The sequence below is a fragment of the Puma concolor genome, chromosome C2 (genome assembly GCF_028749965.1).
Source record: "Puma concolor isolate L17-30 chromosome C2, mPumCon1.1.hap2, whole genome shotgun sequence".
Classification (NCBI taxonomy): domain Eukaryota; kingdom Metazoa; phylum Chordata; class Mammalia; order Carnivora; family Felidae; genus Puma; species Puma concolor.
This window is the reverse complement of record NC_141675.1, coordinates 113530753-113546086: the sequence shown is the minus strand read 5'-3', so window position 1 is coordinate 113546086 and position 15334 is coordinate 113530753.

The window sequence follows — 15334 nt, the reverse complement described above, 5'->3', positions numbered from 1 at the left end:
ATTAAGATGGGAACAGAAAGAGCTGTTTCTATTGAAGGTGGTTTCTGGCTGGCAGTTGCCTCTCCTGGTTGTCAGACTTCCCACATCATATCATGTGACTTCATTCTTCAAATCCCTTGGAACTGGAGAGAAGCAAAGGTCCTGATTAAACCAATTCTCCCATTTTACAGAGGACAAAAAAGGGGCCCAAAGAGATACTGATTATTTGGGTAGAGTGTAAAGGCAATTGGGGGCATGCATAGAAATAAAACTGAAGTTACTATTCAAATTCATGGTAGAGAACAGAATTTGGAAAGGATTTTCTTAATGGTTTCTTTGGAGTTGGATCAGTATGTCAAGAAGAACAAGACAAATTGGAATGTATGAGGAGTGAGGGCAAGATTTGACTTAGATCCAGAAGAGGATTTCCAATAGGAAGAGATATAAACTTTGGAACTTTGGTGTCTCCTGCCTAGAATTTGTTTAATGTAGCAAAGCTACTTATCTGTCTGGAGAGAATCAAAGCAAGCTATGAATTATAGTCTTGCATTGAAGTGGAGACCTTCAGCTCTCCCAACCATTAGTCAGCATCGTCCTTGGCATTATCAAACATGCATTAAAGGTCTTTACCAGTTAAATACAAAGGTGCTTTTCCCACCCGACACTGTGAAGGTCAGTAATTGAGACAGAAAACAACAGGGCAATTTCCTGATAATTCAGGGGAGAAACATTCCCTAGTTCCAACCTATAGAGGCTGCTTTTAGGCAACAGGCTTGAGCAGTGGAAACTTGAGCAAGGAAAAGGGCCCACGACAACCACACTGCTGAGTGCAAACAGGCTCCTTAAGCAACACACCTCTAAATCACCATAGGCCCTAAGTGACCAGTGACAATGAGGCACAGTTCCTCAAATTACCAAAAAAAAGGAGAATTCCATACATCCTCATACTCCTTCACTCCATCCTTCAACTATGGCCCCTCATCACCGCCTTGTGGCAGACAGTCTCTCCTTTGCTGTCCTGCCCACCATTCCCTTGAAGTGTATTCAACAAAATTCTATCTCTTTTGTTCTGTCTTGGGCGAATTCTTTCACTGGCCCATGCCACTAGCCCACACCCAGTTGGAATGCCCCACATTTTGTGCCCCCCCCCATCCAAGTGAAGCACACCACATAATCTTTCTCACTTTTTTATCTATGTTCAAAATCAAACTCAAAACTTACCTGGTCCAGGAAATGTGTACCCACCTGATTCAGTTCATTATTGTTTTTAGCAACTTCTATTCTTTTTTTTTTTTTTAATTCCAAGGTGCTGTTTTATTTACTTATTTTTATTTATTTATTTATTTATTTATTTATTTATTTATTTATTTCTCAAGTTAATTAACATACAGTGTAATCTTGGCTTCAGGAGTAGAATCCAGTGATTCACCACGTACATATAACACCCAGTACTCATCCCAACAAGTGCCCTCCTTAAGGCCCATCACCCATTTCCCACACCCTACCCCCTCCATCAACCCTCAGTTTGTTCTGTGTATTTAAGAGTCTCTTATGGTTTGCCTCCCTCTCTGTTTTTATCTTATCCTTCCTTCCCTTCCCCTATGTTTATCTGTTAAGTTTCTCAAATTCCACATATGAGTAAAATCGTATGATACCTGTCTTTCTCTGACTAACTTATTTTGCTTAGCAAAATACTCTCCAGTTCCATCCATGTTACTGCAAATGGCAAGATTTCATTCTTTTTTTATTGCCGAGCAACTTCTATTCTTTTTTTAAATTTTTTAAATCTTTATTTATTTTTGAGAGAGAGAGAGAGAGAGAGAGACAGAGCATGAGCCAAGGAGGGGCAGAGAGAGAGGGAGACACAGAATCCGAAGCAGCCTCCAGGCTCTGAGCTGTCAACACAGAGCCTGACGCGGGGCATAACTCACCGACCACGAGATCATGACCTGAGCCGGAGTCGGAGGCTTAACCGACTGAGCCACCCAGGCACCCCAGCAACTTCTATTCATAACTTACCTCACTGAACCTCTGTTCTTTGCCTATAAAGTGCAGATAATAAGAAAGATTTCTCAGTGTTGTTATATGAATAAAAGGAAATAAGATATACTAGCTGTTTAGCACAGTGCCTGATAACAGTTATTTAAAAACGATTAGTTTCTTCCCTGGGATGGATCTCTGATAGACCAACTTAATAAAAATTTGTAAGGGGTTAAATTTTTCTATAGACATCTTCCCCTTTCTTTTAGAATCCACTCTAATTCTGGGCTGTCTTAGTCTTTATTTCTTTCCTTCTCCTCTGCCTTTTTATTCTGGAATAACTATGATAAATTTTCATTAATGTGGAAATTAACTCATTTGTTAAGAACAAAGTGGAGAATGAATCAGACACCAATATTCAGTACTGTAATTTGCCTTTAGTTACAAAATTTTTAGATTGCTTTCCCTTAAACATTCACAGCAGAAGTGTTTGTTTCTCGTGACTGTTACAACTCTAGATGGTTAGAGAACATTTTTTATCTGTAAATAATTAATTATATAGCCTTGACCAAGGGTAAGTGTCTCTGCAGATCAACATTTGGTCAATCCAGACCAGCTGAAATTAACCCAGGTTAGTGAAGTGGAAATGCTAAAACTGGAAATTTAAATACTTGAAATGAAAAATTCAGTGAATGGGCTTCACAACTGATTGCAGATTTTATAAAAAGGAAATTGGTTAACTTGAAGACAAATCAATAGAAATTATAATTCAAATTCAATAGAAACTGAACAACAGAAAAAAATGATTGAAATAAGGATGAACAGAGCGTCAGGGAGCCTCAATTTTGTGAGACAATATCAAGAAGTCTATGTATCTTTATAGTCAAAGGGAGAGAAAGCAGGGGTGGGGGAGAAAGGAGGAAATGAGCAGAAAAAATATTTGAGGAGATAATGGCCCAAATTTCCCCACATTTGATGAAAAATATCAGTTCATAAATACAAGAAGCTCAGCAAACATTAAGTAGGATAAATACAAAGAAAACCACTCCTGGAAATTATAGTCAAACTAATGATCACCAAATAAAGAGAATATCTCCAAAGAAACCAAAGATAAAAGGCATATTTCATACAAAAAGAAAAATAATATGAAAAATAGCTGACTTCTAATGGAGACCATCAAACAATGAAATTACATACTAGAGTTCCAAGAGAAAAATATCTATCAACCCCAAGGTCTATATCCAATGAAAATCTTCCTCAAAAATGAAGAGAAAATAAATTTTCAGATAAATAAAAACTGAAAAAATTAATCACTATTAGATGATCAAAGACTACTTTTTTATGTTTATTGTTGAGGTGGGGGAAAGGCTGAGAGACAGAGAAAGAGACAGAGGAATGAAGAACAGACTTTGTGTTGACAGCAGAGAGTCCGATGTGGGGCTTGAACTAAGGAACCATGAGATCATGACCTGAGCCAGTCAGGTGCCCCGTAAAGACTACTTTTATTTCTTAATTTAAAAAAGGAACTAATTGCTTAAAGCAAAAATAGCATTGTACTGTTGGTTTCTAACATATGTATATATAAAATGTATGGCAACATTAGCACAAAGGATGAGGGAGGAAGTATATTGGATTATGCTGTTGTAATGTTCTTAACTTTACCTGAAGTATTACAATATTAACTCCAAGTTGATTGTGATAATTGAAGGATGAATAATATGATTATTAGAATGCCAGTTAAAAAAAACAAAGAGTTAGACCTACAAATACAGTAGAAAAATTAAGATAGAATGCCAAATTTTTTTATTAATTCAAGAGAAGGAAACAAGGAGGAATAGAGAAACAAAAACAAATTGGAGAAATAGAAAATGAATTGCAAGAGGGATTTACCTGTTCATCTTGAATAGAAGTGCTCCTTTTTGTGAACATCCTAATCATTCTCATAGAATTTTTTCATATATACCTTGCACCATAGTTATTTGTTTACAGTTTGTTCCCTCTTACTAGGCAACAAGCTCTTTGAGGATGAGAACCATGGCCAAATGGAAGAAGAAAATAAAAACTATGCAGACCTTCAAGTTCACTAAAGATTCAGTTGAAGTATCTTCCAAGTGACTAACTTGCTTCCATGTGAATACAAAAAAAGAAAACCCAAACGAGTAGCAAAGGGTAAGTTTGAGCAATCTTTACACACACACTTATCATATTCAAATGATCTTATTTCCCCACTGGCCAATTGGCTTAATCATTTCTATATGGTGCCAACTGGTCAAGAGGTCACAAAAACTACCTCTAAACAAGATGGTAAAGAGGCTTCTTGTTGATTAGGGCCAACTCCAACTAACGGGTTGTGTGGCCACATCACACTCAGCAAAGAAGAATATCACAATTGCCTTATTGTCGCCATGAGTACAGGTGGGAGAAGTAACAGCACACTTGGTATGTAGCATGATCCTGACTTAGAGTGTCATAACGCTGATGTTTGCTCTGACTATAGTCCCTGGATTTTCCAGAACTATCCCATAAATACACTCTAAGTTATCAGATAATGTGTTCAAATTTCAGGTTTAGAGAATATGATCATCATATTTATGACAATATTATTCACATGAATTGACATGGAGTTCCCTAAAACATTCTTTAAAAGCTCATCAATTCTTATTGTTCCCATAGTCACTCTGCAAAAGGTGAGATGAACTTGCTAATTTTGGTCCAAGAGTAAATGAACTCACTTCATTATTACTACTGTTCTTTCGGGGGCTCCCCAGAATAGTAGTTTGCAAATAAACACCTTTGGAAAAAATGTTTTTATATATGAGCCTTGATGATCTAGGTACAGGTGTGCTGAATGCACTTTCAGCATTTACTAGTGGACATTCTTTCTTAGACCCTTAATTTTCACATTATATTTGAAAAGACAAAAGAAGTGTATTTGCCATTAACCACATGGCATTTTTTTGAAATGAATTAATTTTCCCTAAAGCTTACTAAAAGTAAAACCTAACCCTAAAGTCATAACCAAATGTTTTACAGTATGAGAAAGCAGAATACTAAGAAGCAAACCCAGGAAATAAGCATTTATTCAAATACTCTTTACTCGGTGCCTAGTCCCATTACATATTTTTAAATTACGCCACAGAAGCAGCCAGTAACTCTATAGATGTTCATCAGCTGACTTCTGGTCAGAAAAGTGTCAAGGAGTTATTTGGCTAACATTTCATAAGAAAAATTTACAGCAAATATCTTTCTTTGAAATTTTATTTTCTCTTGGGAGTCTTTTCATGGGCATTTTCAAATGATATTTAAAATCTTATACCCAAATGATTCAATGTTAAAATCTGAAACCATCCAAATCACTTTACCCAAAAAGTATAAAATAGATAGATACACATATGAAAAACAACTCATTTTAACCAACAGAAGAGAGAGTATTGAATGTAGCATGGATTTTAGCTTTTTTTTTTTTTCTTTTAATACCACAGATCTCATACTTTCCGAATTTGGAGTCAATAGCAAATTTTATAACTTATTTGTGCTTTTTGTATATAACAAGTTTTTTGAGATACAATTCACATACTCTACAATTCACCCATTTAAAGGGTAATTTTTTTTTTTTTAGTTTTAACGTATTCACAGAGTTGTACAATCATTGTTATAACCAACTTTAGAATATTTTCATGATCCTAAGGAGAAACTCTGCACCTACTACAGTAACTTCTCATTCCCTTCAATCCCCTCAGACCTAGGTAACCAATAACCTAATTTCTGTTTCTAAAGATTTTGCCTATTCTGACCATTTCATATAAGTGGAATCATAAAATGTGTGGTGCCTTGTGACTGGCTTTTTTCACTTGGTGTAATATTTTCCAGATTCATCCATGTTGTAGTACGTTACAGTACTTCATTGTATTTCATTGCTGAGTAATATTCACTTGTGTAGATATACCACATTTTATGTATTTATTCATCAGTTGATGGATATTTGTGTTGTTTCCACTGTCAGGCCATTATATAAATAACGCTATTTTGAACATCCACATACAAGTTTTTTTAGGGACATAAATTTTCATTTCTCTTAGGTATATAGCTAGAAGTAGAATTGCTGGGTCATATGGTAACCCTCTATTTAACCTTTTAAGGAATTGCCAGGCTATTTTGCAAAGGAATTGTATCATTCCAACCAGCATCTCAATTTCTCCACATCCTTGTTGAGACTCATTATTATTTGTCTTTTTTATTATATAGATCCTGGTGGGATGATGCAATACCTCATTGCATAGAAATTGCTTTTTGTTCCCTGTTTCTTAGACACCGAACAGCATAAAATTAGTTTTGTACTTCTCTTATTTCCAATAAGACCTAGCCTAGGTGACACATATTGTAAGTGACCAATGAATTCTTCTTTAAAATTAGATTAACAATGATTAAATGTTTGTTAAAACATCTAAGGATCTAACACACTTTCTGGGAACTGATTTAAGAAGTAGTAGCCTGCAATAGGGACCTTGGTAAGCTGAAAGACAGCTAGAGGGGGTATATTTCTTACAATCCATAATTAACTTTCAATTTCTGGTAATGACCGACAGAATAATTTTGACCAATTGCTCCCACAGAGAATAATCAGAAAATCTAGACAAGCTTTTTCCAAAAAAAAAAAAATTCCTTGTAGGTATTTAAGAGCTAACAAGGCAGTGAAGATCGTTAGGGCCAAGACTGAGGAAAGGAAGGAAAAGAATAAGGGTGGAATAATAGAGATGAACCTGCCAGTTTAGGCACTTTTGTCCTAAGGGTATATACCGACTATGGAAGAGATGAGTAAAAAGTTGAATAGAGTTTTTGATACCCTCATCTGGATGGAGGACAAAAACTGGATAAGAGGACTAACCAAAGAATGGGGTGGGGGCCAAGGGGGTCCTAGTAAATACCCTGAAGTCTAAACCATACGAATATAGAGATTAAGATTTAGCCTAGCTTTATAGTATCTCCATTATGATACCATATCAAATGAACTTGCATTGCTAACAGTTCTAGAAACTTCTCAGATAGATGTAAATCCACGTAAGAGGTTTAGAGTGAATTTTATATCCTTGGATGCAAGGATGATAAAAAGAAAACAGCCTTAAATTAATTATCTAAGCATTCTTCTCTACAAGTGAAAAAAAAGCAACTTATTCCTAAAGAAAGCAGAAGGAATGAAATCATAATGAGCATGGAAAATGATGAAATAGAAAAAACAAAATTCAACTTAAAAGGTTTATAAAGTCAAAGTTGTTTCTCTGAAAAAAATTATAATTCCCTGGTAAGACTGTTACGAAAAAATAGAGAAAGCACAAAGAGATAATAAAAGGAATAAAAAATGTACAAACTAAACAGACAATAAAGATAGGGTTCTATGAAATTCTGAACACTTTTATGCCAATGGATTTGAACATACACATGGAATTGATAATGTCAAAATCAACACAACTTTCCAAATATGAATAAAAAGTATGAATAAATCTGTGATTACTTAATCTGAAGTATAAAACCTCTCCACAAAATATTCTGGGCCCAGTAGACTTCAGCAGTGAATATTATCAAATAGTTAAAAAAAAAAGTAACACCAATCTCACACCAATTTACTCATAGAGCATTTTAAAAAGTGGAAATACTTCCTAACTCATTCTGTGGAGCAACATAACCCTGATACCAAACTACAAGGACACCATGAGAAAGGAAAATTTGAAGACAACTGCACTAATCGACACAGGGCAAAATTTCTGGACAAAATATTAACAAAGTCCAAAAATATAGAGAAAGGATGATCTATCCTGAACAGGATACATTTAGCCGAGAATGTAAGGTTCCTTTAAATTCAAAGATTAAGCAACATAATTCATCACAGCAACAGAGTAAAGGAGAAAAATCGTAAAACATCTAAACAAGAGGGGCCCCTGGGTGGCTCAGTTGGTTGGGTGACCGACTTCATCTCAGGTCATGATCTCCTGGGTCATGAGTTTGAGCCCCACATCAGGCTCTGTGCTGACAGATCAGAGCCTGGAGCCTGTTTCAGATTCTGTGTTTCCCTCTCTCTCTGCCCCTCACTCTCTGTCTGTCTTTCCTTCAAACAATATGCACATTAAAAAAAAAAAAAAGCATCTAAACAAGAGAAGATAAAAGCACGCAAACTTCAACATTTATTCCTGATTTAAAAAAAAACAAAAACAAAAACAAAAAACAGGGGCACCTGGGTGGATCAGTTAGTTAAGCGTCCCACTTTGACTCGGGTCATGATCTCACTGTTGGTGAGTTGGAGCCTTGCGCTAGGCTCTGTGCTGACAGCTCAGGGCCTGGAACCTGCTTCAGATTCTGTGTCTCCCTCTTTCTGTGCCCCTCCCCTGCTTACACTCTGTTTCTCTCTCTCTCTCTCTCAAAAATAAAGAAACATTAAAAAATAATAATAAAAACAAAAACAAAAACAAAAAACACCTCTTTGGTACTGCTACACTGGGAAATAATTGGCAGTTTCTTACAGAACTAAATATAAAGGCACCATATGACTCAGCAATTGCACCCATGGACATTTATCCCAGAGAAATGAAAACTTAGGTTTGTACAAAAATCTATACATAAATGTTCACGGCAGCTCTACTGATGGTAATCAAAAATGGCAACAATCCAGATGCCCTTCAATGTGTGAATATTAAACAAAATGTGATGTATCTGTATTATGGACTACTACTCAGCAATAAAAAGAAATGAACTACCATATTTATATATGAAACAACTTGGATGAATCCAAGGAATTACACTAAGAAAAAAGCCCCTCCCCCAAAGAGTACATATTGTATGACTTACTTGATTTATATAAAAATTTTTAATGTTTATTTTATTTTTGAGAGGGTGAGAGTGTGAGCAGGGGAGGGGCAGAGAGAGAGGGAGACAGAAAATCCCAAGCAGGCTCCATGATAGAGCGCAAAGCCCAATGTGGGGCTCGAACCCACAAACCATGAGATCATGATCTGAGCCTAAATCAAGAGTTGAAAGCTTAATCGACTGAGCCACTCAGGTGCCCCTGATTTACATAAAAATTTTAAAACTAAAAATTTTAGAAATAAGGAACAGATTAGTGCTTACTAGAAGTTAGCGATAGTAAGCAGGAGGAGAATGGAAGGGAAAAAGTTTTGCTTACAAAAGGGCACCAGAAGCAATCTTTGTGGCGATGCTGCTGTTCTGTATTTTGAATACAGTGGTATATACAGGAACTACATATGAGATAAAATTGTGTAGAACTAAATACACATGAGTACAAGTAACACTTGGAAAATCTGAGTAAAATGGGTAGATTGTAATGTCAACTGATTGGAATATTATACGATAGCTCTGCAAGATGTTATCATTGAAAGGAACTCAATAAAGGTACAAAGAATCTCTCTGTGTTATTTCTTACAACTGCATATTCACCTACAAATTACCTCAAAATAAAAAGTGTCATTAAAAAATAATTCCTGGGGCGCCTGGGTGGCGCAGTCGGTTAAGCGTCCGACTTCAGCCAGGTCACGATCTCGCGGTCCGTGAGTTCGAGCCCCGCGTCAGGCTCTGGGCTGATGGCTCTGAGCCTGGAGCCTGTTTCCGATTCTGTGTCTCCCTCTCTCTCTGCCCCTCCCCCGTTCATGCTCTGTCTCTCTCTGTCCCAAAAATAAATAAAAAACGTTGAAAAAAAAATTAAAAAAAAAATAAAAAATAATTCCTAACTAACTAGTAATAGATGAGAATTTCCAAAACTAATCAAAAGTAGTTCTAAAAAACATAACAACAAACATCGTATTTCTTGAGGAAATATTGAACTTTAATATAAAGAACAAAACAAATGCCTGCTTTCCTCACTGTTATTCACCACTGTATGAGAGGAATAAAGCAAAACAAAAAATAAAAGTTATAAGGACAGAATAGAAAACTGGCATATTCATGGAGCTCCTGGGTGGCTCGGTCGGTTAAGTGTCCGACTTTGGCTCAGGTCATGATTTCACAGTTTGTGAGTTTGAACCCTGCATCGGGCTCTGTGCTGACAGCTTGGAGTCTGGAGCCTGCTTCAGATTCTGTGTCTCCCTCTCTCACTGCCCCTCCCCCACTCTCACTCTCTCTCTCTCTCTCTCTCTCTCTCTCTCTCAAAAATAAATAAAACATTAAAAAATATTTTTAGAAAACTGTCATATTCACGAATCATGTGGTTGTATATGTAAATTCCAAAAGAATCTACAGATAAATTTTAATTTTGATAAATGTATTATTAGCAAAAGACACTGGAAAAGTCGATATATAAAAACTATATATACGTATACGAAAATAAATTATATGCATTAGCAAAAAATGGAAATAATCTAAAATACAATAAATTTGTATTTATTTGTTTATAATAAAATAAGATTGAATGCTTAAGAATAAATCTAACAAAATTGTGCAAGTCCTCTACATAGAACACTACAGCATCATTAAGAAAAATTAAGAAGATCAAATAAATGCAAGTGCTATAAATGGATTTTTCAAAATCAGTATTTTGAAGACATCAACTTCTTGAATTGATCTATGAAGCAAGTGCAATACCAACCAAAATTCTAGTAAGTTTTTGTTATTGTTGTTGAAATCGGCATGGCAATTATATAATTTATGTTGAAATATAAAGAGGTAAGGGGAGCCAAAACACTGCTAAAGACCACCAGGTTTTCCCACCAGGGAAACTTTGCCCTACTGAGAATTAGTTAGGAGAATTATTAAATTCTTCTTAAAAAAATATTCTTTTCATGTTTTATTTATTTTTGACAGAGAGAGAGAGAGAGAGCACAAGTGGGGGAGGGACAGAGAGAGAGGGAGACACAGAATCTGAAGCAGGCTCCAGGCTCCCAGCTGTCGGCACAGAGCCCGACGTGGGGCTCAAACTCACAAACTGCGAGATCATGACCTGAGCCCAAGTTGGTCTCCCAACCAACTGAGCTACCCAGGCACCCCTTAAATTATTTTCAAGATATTAAAAAGCTATACAAGTTAAAGGAGTGCTGGCACAAAAATGAACAAAAAGACAACTGGAACGTAATAAAAAATGCAGAAACAGATAATGCTTAGATGGTTACATAATTATGACGAAAGTAGTGCTGTGGAAAAGTAGGTAAAAAGATGGTCTTTTCAATAAATGGTGCTGGGTCAATGCATTAATCTTCTGTAGTTGTCATAACAGATAACCACAAACTTATCTTAAAACAGCACAAATTTATTTTTTATGGCTCTTTCTGTCAGATGTCCAACACAAGTCACATTGAGATAAATCAAAGTATTGGCAGGGCTATGTTATTCTCTGGAGACTCGAAAGGAAAATCCATTCCCTTTCCATGCCCAGTTTCTAGAAGCCGCCTGTGTTCCCCACTCACTGTTTCACATTGACTCATGGCCCCTTTTCCTCCATCTTCAAACCCAGTCATATTACATTTCTCTGATAATTCTTCCCTGATCACATCTCTTTCTGACCATAGCCTGGAAAGGTTATCTTGTTTTAGGGACTCATTTGGTTAAATGGGGCCCACTGAGAAAATCCAGGATAATCTCCCCATCTCAAAGTCACATCCACAAAATCCCTTTTGCCATGAAAATGTCCATGATTGGGACATGAACATCTTTGTAAAGCCATCACTCTGCCTACAACAGTCAACTAGGCATCCCTATGTAAAAAAATAAGAAATACTTCCTTTACCTCTTACCATACACAAAATTGATTCCCGATGAGCTGTAACTCTAAAAATAAAGTTTTGGAGGAAAATATAGAACATCTTTATGATATTAGGGTGGTAAATGATTTCATAACCTGGACACAAAAAACATTTAACATAAGATTGAGAAATTGGTTTATATTAAAATTAAGAACTTTTCATTAAAAGATTCTATAAAAAGGTAAATTGCAAGTGACAGAGTAGGTGAAAATACAGGGAACACACACCATCAATGAAGAGTTGTATCAAAGTTTGGGTTCTCCTGAAAGCAGAGCCTAAGAAGAGGTCCAGGGTATAAAAGCTTGTGTGACATTTTACAAAAATACAAGTTAACAACATCCCCCCAAAAAAGGCCTTAGATGTAATAGGTAACATTTATTAAATGCTTTCTACGTGCTAAACTCTGGTCTAAGCATTTTGTGTATATTACTCAATTAAGGCTTAAAACACGCCCAAGAAGTAGGTTCCTTTATAGATCCCATTGAGGAGGAAGCTGAGTTACAGAGTAGTTCATGTCCTAAAGCTACTAAATATTGCTTGTGAAGGCGAGGATTTTTGTCTCTTGTTTACTGCCACATTCCCAGTGCCTGGAAAAGTGTCTCTTAATTGACTCAAGTGGCAAAGACAGGATTCAAACCCACCCTGTCTCTGGTGACGATTGTATTGTTAACCATGTCATGATACAACTCATGATATTTCTCATTAATTTCAATTCCCTATTCAGGTCCAGGCTATGAGAATTATAATAAAAGTATGGGAAAATGAAAATTAATTTAAAAATTTCATCCATTAATCTAGATGTCTTGAGAAAAGGCAGATGAGAGAAACCAAAGGCCTAAAGAATGTTGTAAAACACTTCTCTTACACCACTCAGTGTAAGATCGTGTTCCTGTCATTGCTAGTCACCATGTTGGTCCTTACCAATGAACTTCACGGGTTATAGAAACTTACCTTCATAACCCTTGTCTCAACATCCCAGCCTAATCCTTCATGACCCTCTCCCAGCTGAAAGACATGTTAGTGTTGGCTGTTGATTCAGCAGTTGTGTTAAAGCCACTAAGTCATAGTTAGCTGACATCAAAACCAAACACATGTTCCTCTAAGAAGCAGACAGCTGGGGCTTTCACACTAAATACTGAGCATTTTTTCCCCAGTAGTCCAGGAGCCTTAGCAGTTCAGGGAGGTTGATCAAGACTACAGATCACTGTTTAGAAGTTTTTATTGCTGGTGGTGATGGTGGGATGTTGGTGTTGGTGATTGTGTGTGTGTGTGTGTGTGTGTGTGTGTGTTCGTGCATGCATATGAAATCTATGTGGAAAAGTTCATGCAATAGTGTGCTCTCATTTTAAGAAAAGTGATTACAGTACAATTTCATATAATAAAGACACTAAAGTCTTTTCTGAGAGATCACAATTTTTTTGACAAATAAATTTGAAAAATATGCAACAGAAGTGTCATATATTAATACATTATTAAAGAAAATAATTTTCTTAAATATAGCTTCTTCTGTTATTACTTAAATTATTCATACAGTAGAGGACTCGATATTTGATTTAATCAAATGTGTGGAATTATACCCTTATTATATGTAAGTACTTTAGAAACCAATGCTACCAAAAACTTGGTGGATTCTTTAGACAATTCCATCATTATTTAGTTTTCCATGTTTCTTATCTCTCATTATGATGCTCAGAACTTCATATATGAAAACTTTTCTAACTTCTTGAGGTGTACTTTTAAGAAGTTTTCTTGGTAATGAACTACCTTGGGTACCTTGTTGAAAATAAACTGACCACATATGTATAGATTTATTTCGAAACTCTCTATTCTGCTCTATTGATCTGTATGTCCATCTTTATGCCAACACCACACTGTTCTGATTACCTTAGCCTTAAAGTAGGTCTTGAAATCGGTTGTTTTCCTCTGCAAAACTATTTTGACTATGCTAGTTGCTTTATCTTTCTATGTAAATGTTTTGTTTGTTTGTTTTTTATCTTTAACCCTTTCCTCCATCTCTCCCATCCCCCAACCCCTACCTTTGGCAACCACCCCTCTGTTCTCTTTATCTATGGGCTTGATTTTTTTTTTTTTTAAGGTTCCATGTATAAGAGAGATCATATGCTATTTGTCTTTCTCTGACTTTTTTCACTTAGCATTAACTCCCTCAAGGTTCATCCATGTTGTCACAAATAGCAAAATTTCCTTCTTTTTTTTTTTTATGGCTGAATAGTATTTCAATGTATGTATACATCACAACTTCTTTATTCAATCGTCTCTTGATGGACGCTTAGGTTGTTTCCATATCTTGGCTATTGTAAATGGCGTTGAAATGAAGATAAAGGTTGCATGTATCTTTTGAAATTAGTGTTTTCATTTTCTTCAAATAAATGCCCAGAAGTGGAATCGCTGGGTCATATGGAAGCTCTATTTTTAAGTTTTTGAGGAACCTCCATTCTCTTCTCCACAGTGGCTACACCAATTTACATTCTCACCAACAGTGCGCAAGAGTTCCATTTTCTCCACATCTTGCCAACATTTCTTGTTTCTTATCTCTCTGATAATAGCCATTCTGACATGTGTGAAGTGGTATCTCATTGTTGTTTTCAGATGCATTTCCCTGACAATTAGTGATGTTGAGTATCTTTTCATGTACCTGTTGACAATCTGTATGTCTTCTTTAGATCCTCTGCTCGTTTCAGATCCTCTGCTCATTTTTTAATCAATTTTTCTTTCTCTATTGAATTGTATGCATCCTTTGTATATTTTGCATATCAACCCCTTGTCAGATATATGATTTGCAAATATTTTCTTGCATTTGTAGGTAGCATTTTTATTTTGCTGTAGTTTCCTTTTCTGTGCAGGAGGTCTTTAGTTAATGTAGTTCACTTGTCTTTTTTTTTGCTTTTGTTACTATTAATTTCTCTGTCAGATTAAAAAATCATCATTAAGACCAATGTCAAGGAACTTACTGCCTGTTTTCTTCTAAGAGTTTTATGGTTTCAGATCTGACATTCAAGTGTCTAACCCATTTTGAGTTCCTTGTTGTATATGGTGTCAGATAGTGGTCTAGTTTTGTTCTTTTTCATGTGGCTGTCCTGTTTTCCCAACACTATTTGTTGAAGAGACTGTCCTTTTTCCATTGTATATTCTTGGCTCCTTTGTTGTAAATTAATTGACCATATATTTATTTTTAGTTCTGGGTTTGTGAGTCTTTCATATTCTTACATTAATAAACCAGAAAAAGAAAGCATTTATTTGAATACAATAAGATGAATAGCACATTAGAAAAAGCCCGAGTTTTTGGAGTCAAACAGAGATGAGGTCAAACCCAGACTCTGCTACTAGTTAACTGTGCGACTGTAGGTGGGTGACTTGACCTCTCTGCTTTTCACTTTCATAAGAAGGAATAAAACACCTGCTTGGCAAGATTGTTGTGAAGAATTTTTACCCATCAATTTCATCAACGTTTCAAGCATTTATAAATCCTACTATCGTATAAAACAAATATTGAAATAAATAAAACTCTCTTGCATCTAGTTATGCTATAGTTCATCAACATCTCAAAAGTGTGGCACCAGAATTAAACAAAAATATGATAAAATGTTAGGCGATAAGCTCCTCAAGTCCTTGATTGTCTT